Raw genomic sequence first — 18242 nt, 5'->3', positions numbered from 1 at the left:
AAGAGCATGAATTCGGGAAGGTTGGAAATAGAAGAACAAAGCAACAAGAAAAGTTTTTGTAAGGGCATCTTCCATCCTCATTAGGCCCAAAACTTTTGATAAAGTTAAATGAGTGTTTATGATGAAAAGCACTAAACCACCACAATTTCAAGGATCTTTTACTTGACCAAGTTTTTCCATCAAGAATAGAATTGAAATTTTGCTAGCCTAAAAAAAACTGGTGATAATAAAATACTACTCATAGAATTTAAGTGAAAAAAGGAGATGAATCAAACCTGTGAATTGGATACTCTGGGAAGAGTTCAGACGACAAGTATCCTTCCAACGTAACAGGGAAAAAAAACTACTACAAAATAGCCCACAATTGCTTTGTATGTTTTCTATAGAATAATCTATAAAAGTCCCAGCCAACATGGCCAATACAGAAGCTAACAAGGTGACTTAATCCCATAGCAGGTCACATGGTACAACGGTGAAACAGGTTCTGCTCTAGCCAAGTCTGATTCCTCATCTTGCTGTTTGTATTGCTATAATATGCTAAAACTGCTTCTTAATTTAGAAGGTCATCATTCATTACCGAACACATACTTTTCTCATAACAAGCGTAATTTACATCCGTTTACTTCCCTATTCTTTTGATCAGTGGATATTACAACGCTCCAATCGTGAGACCTAAGAACTCAATTTCGATATCTTTGTTCTTTTTCTTCATAAGAGTGCCTAGTCCAGGGGATTCCCACTATTTTACATTCTCTCACATTTTGATTATAAACTAAAACTACAACACATTGACCTGCAAAGATTTGACTGAACACTAATCAAGAACCTCAAAACAAGGCATAACTACCTAGAAAAACTCCAATTCATTAGACCATTTTTTCATCAGGCAACGAGTCCTAACCCTTAACAACTGACACTAAGAACTCACTTGACTTGGGACTAGCCAAAATCACTGAAATCAACAATTCACAAAATCACACAACACTAGGTTGAGTATTTTTAAATGACCATGATAAAACCCCAAAATTACAAGCAACAACAAGTACTATTGTCTTCAATTCAAGGCTAAAATCACTAAAATCAACAATTCACAAAATCACACAAATCAATCCACTTCAATACGCAATTAAATAATCAAACACTTTGAATAATATCATAGCATACAAAGTAATCTTGAGAATAGGCCGGTGAATTAGCAGGTATAAATCGAATACAATTCTAGCCTAGAATTGTCTAAACCACTTGAACAATTATATCAAACAAATATGGTATACCTAAAAACAACAATTAAAAACTACCCAGATGAAAAACCCAACCAGATTAAGTTCATGACACTCGTTGTAATGCAATTCAGCGAATTAGGCATGAAATTTAACCAAAATAGCAAACCCTAAGTAAGGCTTGAGTTTAAATGATTACCGTTTGAGTGATGTTCGATCCGTTTCCCTCCTTCGCCGCCTTGTTTCCTATGTCGCCTGCCTTCAAATTCCTTACATTCTGTTCTTTCGAGAGTTGAGTGATGCCTTCAAATTTTAGAATTGGGGGAAAAGAAAACTGGGAATGGTTTTTTCTTTCGTTTTTCTGAAAAACATTTGATTTTTTTTTTAATTCTAATGTTCTGGAAGGGCTGAGGGAAAGTTGGCGGTATTCTAAAATTTTGGGGAAAAAAACGAGGAGGGAAGTCGTGTAAGTTGGGCGCCAATTTTTTCATAGAAGCTGTTGCAAAAGCCGTTGAATTATCTATATGTAATGCAACGACTTATTTGAACCCGTTGCATTAGCTAATGCAACGGTTAGTAAAAAGCCGTTGCGTTAGCTCACTCTATTGCAACTGTATGAAGCTAGGCGTTGCATTAGCCCCTTTTTAACCGTTGCATTATTTCAAAAATGTAGTAGTGATAGTATTATAATAATATAATTGATAGTACATGTTCAATTATTATAAGATTTTCTATATCGGTTATCAGAAAATGCATGAAAAGATTCATTGAGCTTATTATTCTACGATTGGTAACTACGGAGTACTCCTATTTCATTACTTCATCAGCCTTAAAAGATTGCCCTATAGAAAATATTCACTTTATTAAGAATTGAATATAATAAAAAATAAATGGATACGTAGATTTGTCTTTTAGGTAGATTCAAGTAGTATAGTACCCGTGTAATTACACGGTTTGAAAAGCTCAAATATTAAATATGTATGGTTTTGAATATCTAAATGATCTAAATTTTTTTAATAAAAAATCAAAATTTACATATCATAAAAAATGAATAATAATGAAGTTAAAAATTAAAATTGTAAGCTCTAATATTTACAAATTATGCTGAAATTATTAGGTGCACTCGTACCCAAGGATATTTTTATGTTTAATGGTGATCTCTACAATATTTTTTCCTCACATGTAAGGAGAAAATGAAAGAGGGTGCACCGTGCACCCGAGTACATGTAATCCATGTGCTCTATGCTGCCATTTAAATATATAGAGTAATAATTAATCTATTGCTATTTAGTTTTTTTTTTTTTGGCAACGAAGTCAAACATACATTAAAAGACTCAAGTCCCATTTTCCTATTACTATTTAGTTCCTATGTCCATATAGACATTTGTGAGCATTTTTTAGGATTTATTATTAATATTCTACTCGACAAATTAAAAACTTTTAAACTTATAGAAAATACATAAGTAGAAATAAAAAATAATCAAGGAACATTAAGACTTATGTTTTATGCTGGATATATTTCATTGTATGTAATAAATTCCTTCTAGGGAAGAAAACAATAATTTAGGAACGAAGTAAATTATTTATAATGCCCATTGCATTTCTCTTACTTCGTATTTTACCCTTTTGTATGGAATGAAAATTAAGTCGAGAATACGATCAATTGTTTTCATAAATATCATAATAACTCTAAAAATGAAGGTCATGTAGGTTATAAAACAATTTTTTTCGATGATTCCAACATTCCAAGTTACGAAAATTAATATAGAGCTAGTGATCGTCAAATAGTTTCTCTCATGAACCCATAGTATGTCTTTGTATGTTTAGAGTAAATACAAATATAAACGACCTTGTTTTTTGTTTTTTCCCCTGTTATTCTGTCTCATTATGCATTTTTATGTTTCTTTAGCACAACATTTTATTTTATTTTACTCACGTTTCACCGATGTTTGCTTACGATGGTTCATGTTAATTGACCCCAAAACCTCATTTAGGACTTGTTGTTGTTATAATGAATTGTAGATATATCATATAAATCTCCATTAATTATGTGACGGGAGAAAATTCTAAAACTTTATGTACCACACGTCTACCCCACCTGCCTAGCTAGGTACACATACCCGCCCAATATAAGAACTCACCTTACCTGTTTCACCACCCACATTACCTGTTCGAACAATTATCTTCATACACAGATTAATTACCTATCAACTTTAAACTTCAAAGTTTGTAAAAAATACTTAATTACTACGTATATGTTTGCATGTACGTAGTCTGAGTCTTATTAGGTCGATCTTGAGCACCATTAGATGTTACAACTGAAGGAAATATGTCCTTCACCCAAGGTTCATTAAGTCTAATACCTAGGTTCAGATTAATTGCGAACAATTAATTCAGTGAGATCAAGTGATCGGAACAGCTAGCTAGAGCAATGCTTCCAATCAGTGAGTTCTAATGAATATTAAGCTCACAGCCTACTCTTGACTGAACCTACAAGATCACACCAATGACATGTAATAGATCACCGGATTAAATGAATCGGAAATTCATTTAATAGCTTTTCGGGAATTAGTTTTGGAAAACGTATTATACGATACGACCTTTCGCGAATATTCGTAAGCTAGGCGAAACGAATAAATCGTATCGTACAACGGTGATTCGTCGTATACGAAACGATAAATAATATCCGGAACGATATTAAGTCGTGACTAAGAAGAGCGGCCCACGAGCCGAATGCGCGAGGCACTCAAATCCCATGGGCACTCGGCACGCAAGCAAGGCAAACCACACGGCAGCGCTGGCCCATGGCCGAGAAACTGCGCGTGTGTGCGCGCGGGCCAAAGCAACGACACAGCAACAGCTGTGCGCGGCCCACGGCCCAACACGCTGTGTGCTTGTATGTGTTGCGCGGGATTGCTGGCCGGTCGTGGCCCTTGTGGCTTGGCCGGTTAGCAAGCAAGGTTATGTTAATAACCTTCTAACCCAAGTTTTCCAATAACACAATTCACACATACTCAAACCCTAGAGACTCAGAGAACCCTAATTCTCTCTGTGCCTCCAAAGTGAGTTCTTCCCAAAAGCAAACTATCTTGATCGATTGTTTAAGCTACGATAATCAAGACGGATCTGATCGTGTCGGTGAACCAAGTAGAGGAACGACAAGTGGAGTTCTAAGTTCGTGATCGTTGACAGATTTGTGGAAAACACGCTTCAAACGTAAGTATGCTTAATCTGTGCTTTATACATGCTTCCTGGCTTTGGGGATTGTTTCTGCACATGTTATTATGTTTAACTGTATTCCCCTACAGTGGTATCATGAGCCTTATGTATTCAAAGCATATTTTAGCATGTTTTATTTGTTTTTGCATCTGTCGAAATTTTGGAATTTTTTGTGAATTTTTCGGTTTTATTATGAATTTTTGGATGAATTGCGTAATAAGGTCTAATCTGATTGAAAACGATTTTCTAAGATCAACTCATGCGAACAAAATCGCAAAAACAGGTCTCGAAGTGTCATATTTTGGGCGTTTTTGTTAATTTTTTAATAAAAATTAAAAGTGTCGGAAAGTAATTCAATGAGAAGGTCGACCTAAACTACTCGGAATTGCTTGAAATTTTGACACCATGTCACTGGGTATGTTCTTAATCTATGGTAAAAATTTCAGATTTTTCCGATAAGTTTAAACCCTAATTTTGATTTTCCCCAATTCGTAGAATTTAGAACCCTAATTGATTTTTTAAATAATTTTGGTCTAATAATTCGGTTACGTGGGAAAGGGAATATAATTTCATGGGTCAGTGGCTAATTTTAAAAATTATTGGATTAAATTTTGAATGGTTTCGTTAATTTTAATCGCACTTAAACCTAATTATTAAAATCTGAAATTTAAATGTTAAAGACCGATTTAAAGTTTTGGATTTTATTATTTAAAAGTTCAAAATTTTCAAGTTGATTCGTTCATTCTTAAAAATTTTGAATAATGTTAGCCTTGATTTAATATTTTACGAAATTGGATTGTCTTTAAATTTTATTAAATCATTAAAAATCGTTGTTTTTCGAAAATAAAAATCGTAACTTTTTATGGAAAATAACATTAATGTAAAGTTCGTGATTTTTTTTTTTTTTTTAATTAAGTTGGTCCGTAAGCACGAACCAAAGGCACGAACATGAGTGTGTGGTGGGCGTGTGGCTCGACGAGCCATGCGAGCTACCATGCGAGTGCCGAGCCGGAACGACGCGGGCAGCAGCATGGACGCTGCGTGTCGCGCGCGCTGGGCGAGGATGATGGGCGTGTGCTGCACACAGAGCGAGGCGCGAGGCCTTGCGATGTGCAGCGATGCTCTGCGACGATGTCGAGCCAGGCACGCAGGGGCAGCAGCAGCTGCTGCGGGTACGGGCGCGAGGCTGCGGGTGCGCGGGCTTTGCTCGTGCGCCTCGTAGGCCACACAGTGCTACGATGGGCTGGGCGCAAGCCTAGCCCAAGCAAGCACATGATTTTTTTTTTATTTGTTGGGCTTGACTTATTTGCATTAATTTGGGCTAACGGGATATTTAATTTAATATTTTATTTAATTGGGTCGGGCTGCGAGTTTTAATTTAATATTTCATAATTAATTATCCGGAATAATTATTGGTTTGAGTGGGAGCCACTAAATGAAATTAAAATGAAATAATTAATTTTAATCATTTCGTAGGTCGCATTATTTTAATTAAATTCAAATTTAATTAGAATAAAGTCTAAGGATTAATAATTTGGAAATTGATTAATCTTTTAGGACGCGTTTATGTGAACGTGAATTTTAATTAATTCACATAAATACTTGCATAATTATATGGGCCATTTGTTTTATCATACGAATGGGTGAATGCATAGAATGTATATTTTATGTAATGCAGGTACTCCAAGTGACTAGTATGACCATTTAGGATAGTTAAATACGGTCTGCGTACCGTTCTATCTTTGAATGTAAAGTTTTAAATATGGTCTGCGTACCATGGTAATTTTGATGTAATTTTATTATATTTCAAGTATTTCTAAGTTTAGAACTTTAAGTTAGCATTTGAACGAAGATTCAAGAAGATGCCAAGCTAACAAGGTGGTGATGAAGATTGGATGCTTCAAGACAAGATGTTTTGGGCCATACTAGTTCACCAAATATTTATGCATTTTGATAATATTATGCTTGAATGTATGTATATATGTTTTGCATGAATAGGTTGTTTCGTATGACACGATTAGATTAAGTTCACTAAATAATCGAACCAACATAGAAACAACTAGGTCCAAAGTAATAATGAGTTTAAAATTGCCTTCCCAATCAAGCACGTACAAAGATCTAGGGATCTAAGATAGTAGGTTTCCGCCAAAGCGATGTGCTATTTTAGTAGACTTAGGTGGTAAGTCATCCCAAAGGAGCACGTTGATTGTGGTTTCAACTCAAACAACAATGGCATTATGTTGTGGCAATGGGATAAATTATGGTATTAATTTATTAACCAAGAGTAATTTGGAGATTACTAGCAATAGGTTTTGCTTACCTAGAATCTTAAACTACTTAAGACATGCCAAAGCTGCTTAAGGATTTAGGACTTTTGGGGTCTTGGAATCATTTCATTCTTTTTTGGACCATGTTTTGCTTTTTGCATGAATGAAATGTTTAATAGCTTTAATGATTGCATGCTAGCTTTTATTTCAAAGTTATTAAAGTTTATGAATCGTTATTTATTGCAAATTCTTTTCGATTGTAGTAATCAAATGGCCGCAAACAATAACACTTTCAACCTGCGTTCAATTCTCGACAAAGAGAAGTTGAATGCCAACAATTTCCTCGACTGGCAAAGGAACTTGCAAATAGTTCTTATGCATGAGGAAAAGGAATATGTTCTTGAGGAAGAGTTACCGGAAGAGGCTGGGCCGGAGGTAACTCAAGTTGCCCTTAATCGTTGGATCCAGGCCAACAGGGATGTCAAATATGTGATGCTTGCATCCATGAGTCCTGAACTTCAGAAAACGTTCACTAACTCGGATGCTTACCAAACCATCTCAGAGTTGAAGAACATGTTTCAGGACCAAGCCAGAATCGAAAGATTCGAAACTCAGAGGTTGATCCTTGAGACTAAGATCAAGAAAGGAGAACCAGTGAGCCCACATGTTCTTAAAATGATTGGACTCTTTGAGAACATGAGAGCTCTAGATTCTGACGTCTCAAATGAAATGGCTATTGACATCATTCTCCATTCGCTTTATAGTGGATATGATCAGTGCAAGTCGAATTACAACATGAATAGCATGGAGAAAACTCTTACTGAGCTTCACGGTATGCTGAAAACCGCTGAAAAGACGCTCAAGCAAGAGAATAAGCACGATATGCTTATGGTGCGTAAGGGCAAGAACTTCAAGAAATCAGACAAGAATAAGGGCAAGAAGGGTAAGGGCAAGGTTGCGCCCTCATCCAAGTCCAACAGCACCAGTCGTGGTAAACAAAAGAGGGTGACTCGTTCTCCTGCCAACTCTGAATGCTTCTACTGCAAGAAGAAGGGGCATTGGAAGAGGGATTGCTTGAAGAGAAAGGAAGATGAGAAGAACGGAAAAGATGCTTCTCTTCAGGTGTGTATGTTATACATTGTAATCTTGCTAATTCTACTTCTTGGGTATTAGATACTGGTTGTGGCTCACACTTATGTTCCAATTCGCAGGGACTAAGGAGAAGTAGAAAGCTTGATAAAGGCGAGATGGATCTACGCGTGGGAAATGGAGCACGGATTGCTGCATTAGCCGTAGGATCTTATTTTATTTCTTTGCCTAGTGGTTTCTTATTAGAAATCCCTCGATAAAAGTATCGACGGATTTATAAATTCGTCTCTAATTTAGGGATGGATTTCAAAATCCGTCTCTAAGTTAGGGACGGATTCCAAAATCCATCCCTAATGTGTTTTAGCTATTCCAAAACGTAAAGTCCACTAGAAATTTCTCATAGATTCTTCGTAGAAAGTCAGATCTAAATTAGAGACGGAATTTTAAAATCCGTCCCTAATGTATTTTAGCAATTTCTCTAAATTAGAGACAGAATTTTAAATTCGTCCCTAATTTAGAGACGGAATGTTAAATCCGTCCCTAGTTTAGAGACGGATTTTCCAGATCCGTTTCTAATATTTCTTTTAATTTATTATCAATTTCACACATAGAAGTATACAAGTTGTATTTGGTGTGGTTGGTTAGAGTTTCTCCTCGTGAATTTGAGGTCACAAGTTCGATTCCCCTTATCCCTTCCCCTTGCAAAGCTGGACCGGATTGACGTAAGCGAGATTTCGAACCGGTCATGGGACCGAGTTGAACCGAACATCTAACCAATAGGTAGCGATTATTTTTACTTGCTAATTTTAGAGACAGATTTTTGAATCCGTCCCTAAATTTCAGAGACGGATTTTTGATCCGTCCCTAAATTTAGGGACGGATTTTTGAATCCGTCTCTAAACTTAGGGACGGATTCAAAAATCCGTCTCTAAAGTTAGGTACTGATTCAAAAATCCGTCTCTAAATATTAAATACGGATTTTATGGAATCGGTCCCTAAATTGAATTAGCGACAAGGTTTTTAATAACGGATGTATTCCGTCCCTATATCCGTCCCTAAGCACACATAGCGAAGGATTTGACCAATTTAGAGACGGATTTGTTCCGTCGCTATATGAGCTTTTTTTTGTAGTGTTTTGTTCTGGAACTAGAAAACTGTTACTATGTTCTTAGTATCACCAGAAACATTATTTCCGTTTCAAGTTTGGATTCTAAAGGGTTTAGTTTTCAATTTAATGACAATAGTTGTTCTTTTGCTTTGAATAGAATGTTTTATGGTTCATCACAACAAGAAAACGGTCTATATGTGCTAGATACGAGAAAACATATTTATAACATATATAAATACCAAAAAGGCTAAAACTGGTGATTCGGATTTCACATTTCTGTGGCATTGTCGATTAGGCCATATAAACACAAAGTGCATGGAATTACTTCAATGGAAAGGTAATTTTAGAATCATTCGACTTAGAGAAGATTGATCAATGCGAATCTTGTTTACTTGGCAAAATGACAAAGCAACTTTTCTCAAAGGTGGGAGAAAGAGCAAACTAACTACTAGGGCTAATACATACGGACATATGTGGGCCTATGAGTACGAAAGCTAGAGGTGAGTTCAGCTATTTCATAACGTTTACGGACGATTTCATTAGATATGTATATATTTACTTAATGAAACACAAGTCTGAAACGTTTGAGAAATTCCGAGAATTTCAAAATGAAGCAGAGAATCAACATGACAAGAAAATCAAAGCTCTAAGATCGGATCGAGGAGGTGAATATCTTAGCCACGAGTTTGATGACCATCTAAAAGAATGCGGTATTCTTTCTGAATTGACTGCTCCGGGGACACCTCAATGGAATAGAGTGCCGGAACGGAGAAACAGGACCTTGCTCGATATGGTCAGATCAATGATGGGTCAGGCCGAACTTCCTTTACAGTTCTAGGGACATGCGTTGCAAACTGCAGCACTCACACTGAATCGTGCTCCGTTAAAAGTTGTTGAAAAGACTCCATACGAATTATGGACTAGGAAACTTCCAAAGTTGTCTTTTCTGAAGATTTGGGGTTGCGAAGCATATGTCAAGCGATTAATTTCGGACAAGCTACAACCAAAATCTGATAAATGTGTCTTCGTTGGGTATCCAAAAGAAACAAAGGGGTATTATTTCTACAACAAGTCAGACAACAAGGTTTTCGTTGCTCGTGACGGTGTCTTTTTGGAAAGAAATCATATTTCCAAATTGACAAGTGGGAGAATAATAGACCTCGAAGAGATTCGAGATGAACAACGAACTCATAACTCTTTAGAAGCAGTTCAGGTTGATGAACCTCCAAGGTCTTTAGAAGAGCCAGTGGGAGTAGCTCCTCAAAACGTTGTTGCCCCTAGTAAGTCAAGTAGAACTATTTTTCAGCCGGACAGATGGACAGGCGTCCTCTTGACTGAAAACTTAGAGGTTCTCATATTGGATAGTGATGAACCTATGACTTACAAGCAAGCTATGACGACCCCAAGCTCCACTAAATGGTTAGAGGCCATGAAATCTGAAATAGACTCCATGTCTGAAAATCAAGTCTGGGATTTGGTTGATTTGCCGGATGGGTTTACACCTATGGGATGCAAATCGGTCTTCAAATTGAAGAAAGACAAAGATGTAATTGTATACATATACAAGGCTAGATTGGTAGCAAAAAGTTACAGGCAAGTTCACGGCGTTGACTACGATGAAACCTTTTCTCCAGTCGCGATGCTTAAGTCTATTCGGATAATCCTTGCGATTGCCGCTTTTCATGACTATGAAATATGGCAAATGGATGTCAAAACCGCCTTCTTGAATGATGTTCTTGAAGAGACCGTGTTTATGACGCAGCCGGAGAGTTTTGTCGATCAAAAGAACCAAGGAAAGGTATGTGTAGGGGGTGTATTTGTGTCGCATCGCAAGTATGCTCTTTCCCTACAAGGGGGCGGTTTTTTAGAAAACCATTGTATTTTTGTACCTCAAAGGAGTCGCCACCAAACGTTATTTAAAGTCTCGTTTGGAAAGACCGCAAGTGACTCTATTTTGGATAAGGCTTTGAATCCTCGAAACGGATGGGTGAGATCTGGGCACGGGAACGAGATGCTTATTCCGCGAGCTTTAGAAATTATTCGAGTACGTGACATAAAATTTTCGAAAATATACCCTAGATTAGACTATGTGGGTTTGAATTTTAGAGCAAATAGAATCTCTAATTGTACGGCGGTCACTTTTCTTTAAAGGTAATTTAATGGAACCTAAGATCGGTTTGTCCAAGAAATTATATTTTTTAAGCGTGATGTAACCTTTCATTTTGTTGTATTTAGCATGTATGGTGATGAAAGCAATAAAGAAAATAAAGCAACATCACAACTGAAAATAAGTGCGGAATTAGTAAATACAAGACCCCCTAGAAAAGGACTAGGGAGTAGGTCCACATTGCCTAGAAGGACTAGGCAAGTAAAGGTGCGGAATTGAAAGTGCGATATTGAAATTGCGGTATTGAAAGGTGCATAATTGAAACTGCGATATTGAAATTGCGGTATTGAAAGGTGCATAATTGAAATTGCGATATTGAAGTGCATAATCGAAATTGCGATATTGAAATTTTTACTTGGGCACATGAGATTCGAACACCAAGCGGCTCCTTAAAAAGAAGTGCGCCCGATACGAATTCAAAGCCAAAAATCTCAACTTGGGAGAAGTTGCTCATCCCAAAGTATCCTAGATTTTGCATATAGAACTTGAACTTGAAAGTTTGAATCTTGAAATATTGAACTTGGAATAATTGGACTTGAACTTGAAATATTGAACTTGTACTTGAAATATTGAAACTTAAGAGACTTGAAAATCAAAGATCGGGCCTTTTAATGTTGACAAGGTTAGATCTTTGATGTGATCTTACTTTAAAAGGATCCTAGTTTAGGGAAGTACTCATGAGCAACCCTAAACATTGTGGGATCTTGAAATTTGAAAACTTGAACTTGTATATTGAAAAATGGAGTCTTGAATCTCAAAAGACTAAACCTTTAGAAGATAAAAAGGTGTCATCTTTGATTACTCCATACTTGAAAGTGATTCTAGTTCAAAGAAGTGATTATAAACAACTTTGAACATCATTGAATCTTGAAAGTTTGCATTTTTGTATTTTGAAAAGTTTGGATTTTGAAAAGATGTATGATTGTTGCAAGTGACATTTTTAGTAGTAAAAATGCCAACTTGCTAATCATTTTTGAAGTAGGGAAATCAAAGAAACATGATTGAATATTGTGGGATTCGGAATTACCTATTTAGGTTTAGGCAAGAATTCCTTTTAGAGCTCCCAATTGCTTAGAACTTGAAGTTTGTATGTGTTTTTGAAGGATTTTTGGACTTGAATTTGAGGCGTAATTTTTGGGTTACGACGTTGTATATTGAAGTTGCCTCCTAAATGCTGAAAATTAGGGGTATTTATAGGAGAAATGGCTGGAAACCGCCAGCCAGTGCCAGCGCAGCACTGCAAACCAGCGCTGGGCGCTGGTGACGTGGCATGCATGCTGCCAAAATCAAGGACGAGGGCTCCGTCCTTGATTTGTCTTGTATTGATGTACCTTCGTACGAATAGTACGATGCTTGGCACGTATTGCTTTCTTGGAGGTTAATACTTGATTTTGCGTAAAAAAAAACAAGTCGTTGCGGGTTTTGAATTCCGGTTGTACGGGACGGGGCCCGGCTTGCTCGGTTTTGTGGGTCGGCGACCGAATTTGACTTGCCTTATATGATTTTGAGTGGAAAAGGCCTAGTAAAACCAATGGAATGGTCTACTAGATGAGATTGTACTTGGATTTTGAAATTGGTTTTTGAGAATTGTATTTTGTACCGAGTCCCGGGAGGGGAACGGCCTCGGGGATTGGATTTTGGACCTTGTATTTTGGAGATGTTCTTAGAAATTGGGATTTCCGCACGAAGTTTCTCCAACCGCCTAGTAAGGATAATGGTATCGTCATCATCCCATAGGGGAGACACAAATTAGGTGTCTACAGAAGCCCCCAATTTGACTGAGCGTTCGGTTAGGAAAGCGCAAGTCAAAGTATTTCGAAAGGGACGGAGAATGATCAAGATGTTCTGCAATCAAGACCATTCTTTGTACGCCGGTACCTGCACAATATAGGCGTTAGAAAAAAAAAAGGATAGAGTCTACCTTCGTTCGGCTGTGACGACTCCGGTTTGTACTTGTACTGTTCTTCCGCCATCGGTCCGGACGGAGCTTGGCATCGAAAATTTTGAATCTTGAATTTTGAGTTTTTGAACCTTGAATTTTTGAAATTTGAATACCTGGAGTTGATCCGTTAGGGATGTGCTTTTGATGGGGATAAGAGATTTTTACTGGCCCTTAAGATTTTGAAATTTCGGCTGACTTTCATGAAGCTTGGGTTCATTGGGAGTCGAACGCCTGAGTCGTTGTATTTTTTGGACTTTGTATTCTTGAAATATTCATCTGTTTGTATTTGGAGATACGGGTGTATACCCGCATTTTCGAAAGATGCTTGATGCGATGCTTGATGCTTGGTGCGAAAGACCGTAGCAGTAAAGGACGTGCAATCAGCACGGGAGACCACACGCGGCAGAATCTGCGCATGCAGCAGGCTACGCCCAGCGCGGGCCTCGGCGCCTGGCGCGGGGCTGTGCTATAAAAGCACCCCTCGCCGTGCCATTTTGAGGCACATTCACTTGAAATTCTTTTGCCCTTTCTCTCAAAGGTCGATTAAGCTCTTCCTTTGGTCTTGTTCTGGCCTTGTCCATGTAAGTATTTCATGTTTTTGCTTATGAAAATACTCTAGGATTGGATGTAGTTTTGATTTTCTTGCACCTTTAAATGATGATTGCATGATAGTAGGCTTCTTGAATCTTGTAGAAATTTTTTTGATAGCCACTCGAACTTGAACTGTTGGAACTTGTAGATTTGAATTTTTTTTGAAATTTTCTTGAATGTTGTACCTGGTATTTGTAGATAGTAGTCTCACTGGTGACCTTACGGGGTCTCAAGAGGAGAATAGGCTAGGATGCCTAGATGTTGTTTCTGTAGAGTTTTTGGAATATTGGCTTCGGCATAAGTAGCCTAGGCGTTGATGTTGAACTTGTATACCTGCTTCGGTGTTGGTGTTGGACTTGTTTACCTGCTTAGGCGTGGATAGCCTAGGCGTTGGTGTTGAACTTGTATACCTGCTTCGGCGTGGATAGCCTAGGCGTTGGTGTAGAACTTGAATTTTGAACTAGAGGTCCCTGGCTGAATTAGCACTTGGGGATTTTTGAATTTTTGACTTTGTATAGGCTAGTATAGGATAGCCTTTTGAATTTTGATTTTGCATGGGCTAGTATAGGATAGCCCCCAGTTTAGAATTTTGACACTTTGTACTCCATTTGATTTAGTATGCCTCGTCACACTCGGAGGAAGCTCGCCGAATGTTCGGTGGTTCGAGCTGCTGAGGAGGATGCTTCGGATGATGAAGCGGCTGCGATAAATGCGCCGGACGGGGGTATGATTCCCCGGGGAACACCTGTTTTTGTTGGTACTGGGTGGAGTCCTTCCGACCTGGTATTTCAACCGGAGTTCCACTTGTCTCAGCGGCCTCGCGCTGGCTTGGTGAGTCTTGTACTTATGTTTTGAATTTGTATTTTGTACTTGTATAGGTTTTGAGCTGACTCGTTCACCTGTAGGCCGATGGAAAGTCGTTTCGCACTTTCTGGTCCTTGGAAGAGGTTCAGAAGGCCTTTAGAGCCCTTCGTGCTGATGAGGAGTCCATGGAGATCTGGTCACAGACGGGCCTAGCTGATTTCTGGCGTGCCATGGGAGGCACCTCGAGGAGAACGCGGATCAAACCCCGGCTGTGGGCTTTGTTGGAGCGATGGTGGGATACCACCAACACCGTCCACATGACTTGGGGGGAGATCACCATTACCCCCTTTGAGCTTGCGATGATTACGGGTCTTCCTTTTTCCGAGAGGAATGTGACCTTTGATTCGGAGCTGACGTGGCGCTCGGCCGCTGCTTCCGTGACGGTGATTGTGGATGCTATATGTGGTGTGGTTGTGTCTGCAGAGCAGAGGGTTAGGCTCTTCCTTCTAGCTTTGGTGAGCAGAGTTGTGGCCCCGAGCAGGAACAGTCGGGTGCATATTAGATTCCTGTAAGTTTTGCAGGACTTGAGAGATGTTTCGAGCTACAACTGGGGTGGTATGGCATATAGCCACCTCTTGTACGAGATGAAGTGGGCCTCCCGGACTGCGCCGGAGAGTGAGCCGAGCATGGGTGCCCTATGGAGTGTGCTGGAGGTATTGAAGACTCCTTGTACTTTGTGCCTTGTACTTGTATGTTTGTATTTGAACTTGACTGATTTTTTTCTTGCTTTTGAAAGATTTGGATATATGAGCACTTTTCGACTTTAGCACCGGATCGTACTGGAGTTGCGGCTTACCCGTAAGCTGCCTCTTGGATAGGAGCCGTGCGCAGGAGGATGCCTCTGGCGGCCTCCCGCAGAGCTTGGAGAGTTCTACCTGCTGATGAGGTAATCTTTTTGTACTGTTTTGCTCTCTTGTATTTGTATTTGTATAGTTTCCTGAGTTGTCTGCTTTGCAGGTGGTGTGGCGTCCTTTTGCCAATGGGTCTGTACCTGCCTTGGCTGCTCACGCCCATTCCTTGTCTGGATGGCGGGTTTTGCTCCCAAGGGTGTACCGTCACATGTGGTATTTGGGGGAGCGAGTGTCCCTTCAGCACCATTCGGGGGACAGGTTTGTCCCCAAGGACCCACCGGAGTCCATGCTGGCGCCGGATGAAGATCTTGCCCGGCTCTATGTGAACGCCAGGGGCGATGCTGTTTGCCGCTCTTGGAGGGATTTTGTACAGAGGAAGGGTAGCTATGACGACTTCCTGAGAAGGCTGGCTCCACCAGTACGCTTCGTACTGCCGAAGAGCTTTTGAACTTTGTATCTTGTATTTTTGTATTCGTGTACTCTTGTATGATTGTATGATTGTATGTAGGAGGAGGAGGTTGATCCTGAGGACATTCCTCATGCTGATAGGATCCTCCGCTATGAGAACTCGGACGGGGAAGAGGTGGAGGTGACCATTCCTGTAGCTTCTCCTCTGCACCAGAGATCTTATGATGTTGTACCTAAGCATTATGCCGCTGTAAGTACTGTTGCATTTTCTTGAAACTGATTGTAATCTTGTATCTGGAAATTGATCTTGAATTTTTGTATGCAGGCGCCTTGGGCGAGAGTGCGTTGCTGGATGATCTTGATTAATTCTTGGAAGAGGCATTGTGCCAACCTGACCCGGAAGCTTTCTGGCCGGGACAGAAAGGTGCTTTACTTGCTTTTGAAGTTTGTATTCTGGAAATTCGAACTTGGATGTTGATTCTTGAAATTTGTATTTTGTATAGGAGCGTAGTCGAGATCGCAGAGGATCCGTTGACAGGGAGCCCCAGGCAAACACGTCCTTGAGGCAGGAGGGACCGAGCTTGGACCTGCGACAGGGGTCAGGTGCTGGAGCTCATCAGAGGCATTCGGATGCTGATCAGAGGGCTGCCTCTTTTGTACATGTTGATCCTACCAGGCATTCGTTTGGAGGTGCAAGCAGTTCGAGGCCCTTTGTTTCTCCTCCCAGTTACTACTTCGGAGGGAGTGGTCCTCAGCCTTGGGGTGCAGATTCATGGGCTTACTATGGGGAGATGGAGAGGATGCGTTAGGCTCAGATGTTTGCGCCATACCAGTACATGGAGATGCCGCCGCCTTATCAGTATCCCTCTCCTCAGCTGGGAGTCCATCCCTCACCTGGCACACTTCGTATCTCGGAGCAGGACCCTAGTACCCCTGGGACAGAGCTTGTTCGGGATCTGCAGCGCCTCAGATGGCGAAATAGGGACTAGGCGCCTGTGGTTGACGTCACAGCTGATGATGATTCAGACTGACCCTGCATGGTAGCGAGTTCCAGCTTGCCTGGGTTGATTTTGTATAGGCTGGATTATATTTGTATGGATTTCTATGGTTAGGAACTTGAATTTTGTATGGTTGTATAGTTGTGAACTTGAATTGGTTTGAAATTTTTTAAGTTTTGGCTTTTGTATGTTTGAATGTTTGATCTTGTATGCGTTGTGTGTGCCTTGAAATTTGTAGCTATATGCATGCATGATAATTTTGCAAAAAAATTGAAAAAATTTGCCCATTTTTTCGGGTGTATATACCCACTCTAAGCCCCCATTTTGACTGAGGTTTTTTGGTGAGGAAAAGCGCAAGTCAAAGTATATTCAACTTTTGCTTATGCATATGCAGACTCGACTTAAGACGCCAATCTCGGACTAGAATGCTTGAATTTTGAATAAATTGACCCGAAATCTGCCCGAAAAGTTGATCCGGACTGCTTGAATTTGCGCTTCTTGCGGCTTTGGAATCTTGAATAATGGAGGTTTGTACTTTGCTGTCCGAAACACTAAAGAGTGTGTACTCGGAGTCATAAAAGAGGGCGGTGGCCTCGTCCTTGGCTGCAGGCCCCTGCGCCTAGCGGAGGACATGGCGCCTGGCGCCAATACGCTGTCGTGCAAGCCGACTCTTGTATAAATAGGGAGTATTTCAGTTCATTTCTTGCATTAATCATTCCCTGCTATTCCTTGTATATTTTTTCCTCACGAAAAAGAAGAGAGAACATGGCTATGTCCTTTGAAAATGCCTTGAACTCGTGGCTTGGTTCGCTAGGCAAGTTGGAGAAAATGGAGCTTGATGGCATGCATCTTGGGGTGCTCGCCTCCTTCCGGTATGTGAAGCTGGATGTGCACTTCATTCTTGCTGCTTTGGAGGCTTGGGATTTGAATCATCATGTCTTCCGCTTTGGGAATAATGAGGTATGTCCCCTCCCTGAAGAGTTTAGTGCCATATTGGGGTGGCCCATTATGCCGGAGCCATGCATACCCGGTGTTGAAGAACACTTTTTCTTGAGTTTTGAAAGATATTTGGGCTTGAAGCCCCCACTTTTGAGTGTTGTTGTATATGGCAGAGGGGTGGATTTGTCCCTCCTTATCACCTACTTTGCTGGGCTTGATGTTCCCAAAGTTTTCCGCTTGAGTTTTTGTATTTTTGCTCGCTTCCTCTTTTCGAAGTAGGGGTTTGGCAATGGTGATGCCTCCCTAATAGAGATTGTGGAGCAGTTTGCTAATGGTCGGGACCCAATGCCGCTTGTGATTGGCGAAACATTGTTGGGCCTTGACTTGCTGAAGTCGGATCCCTCTTCTTTGCCATCGGGAAGTCCGGTGTTACTCCAAGTAAGGATCTGGAGTTTTCTTTTATGTTGAATTTGTACTTGTATTTGAATTTTTAATGTTGAATTTTGAAATGCATTTCTTGTATACTCCCCAAGGTTTGGCTTATGGAGAGGCTCATGCTGGTGGCACCACCGGAGAACA

This window comes from Spinacia oleracea, chromosome 2 (assembly GCF_020520425.1).
Source record: "Spinacia oleracea cultivar Varoflay chromosome 2, BTI_SOV_V1, whole genome shotgun sequence".
NCBI classification, from domain to species: Eukaryota; Viridiplantae; Streptophyta; class Magnoliopsida; order Caryophyllales; family Amaranthaceae; genus Spinacia; species Spinacia oleracea.
Note: the sequence above shows the minus strand (reverse complement) of the source record.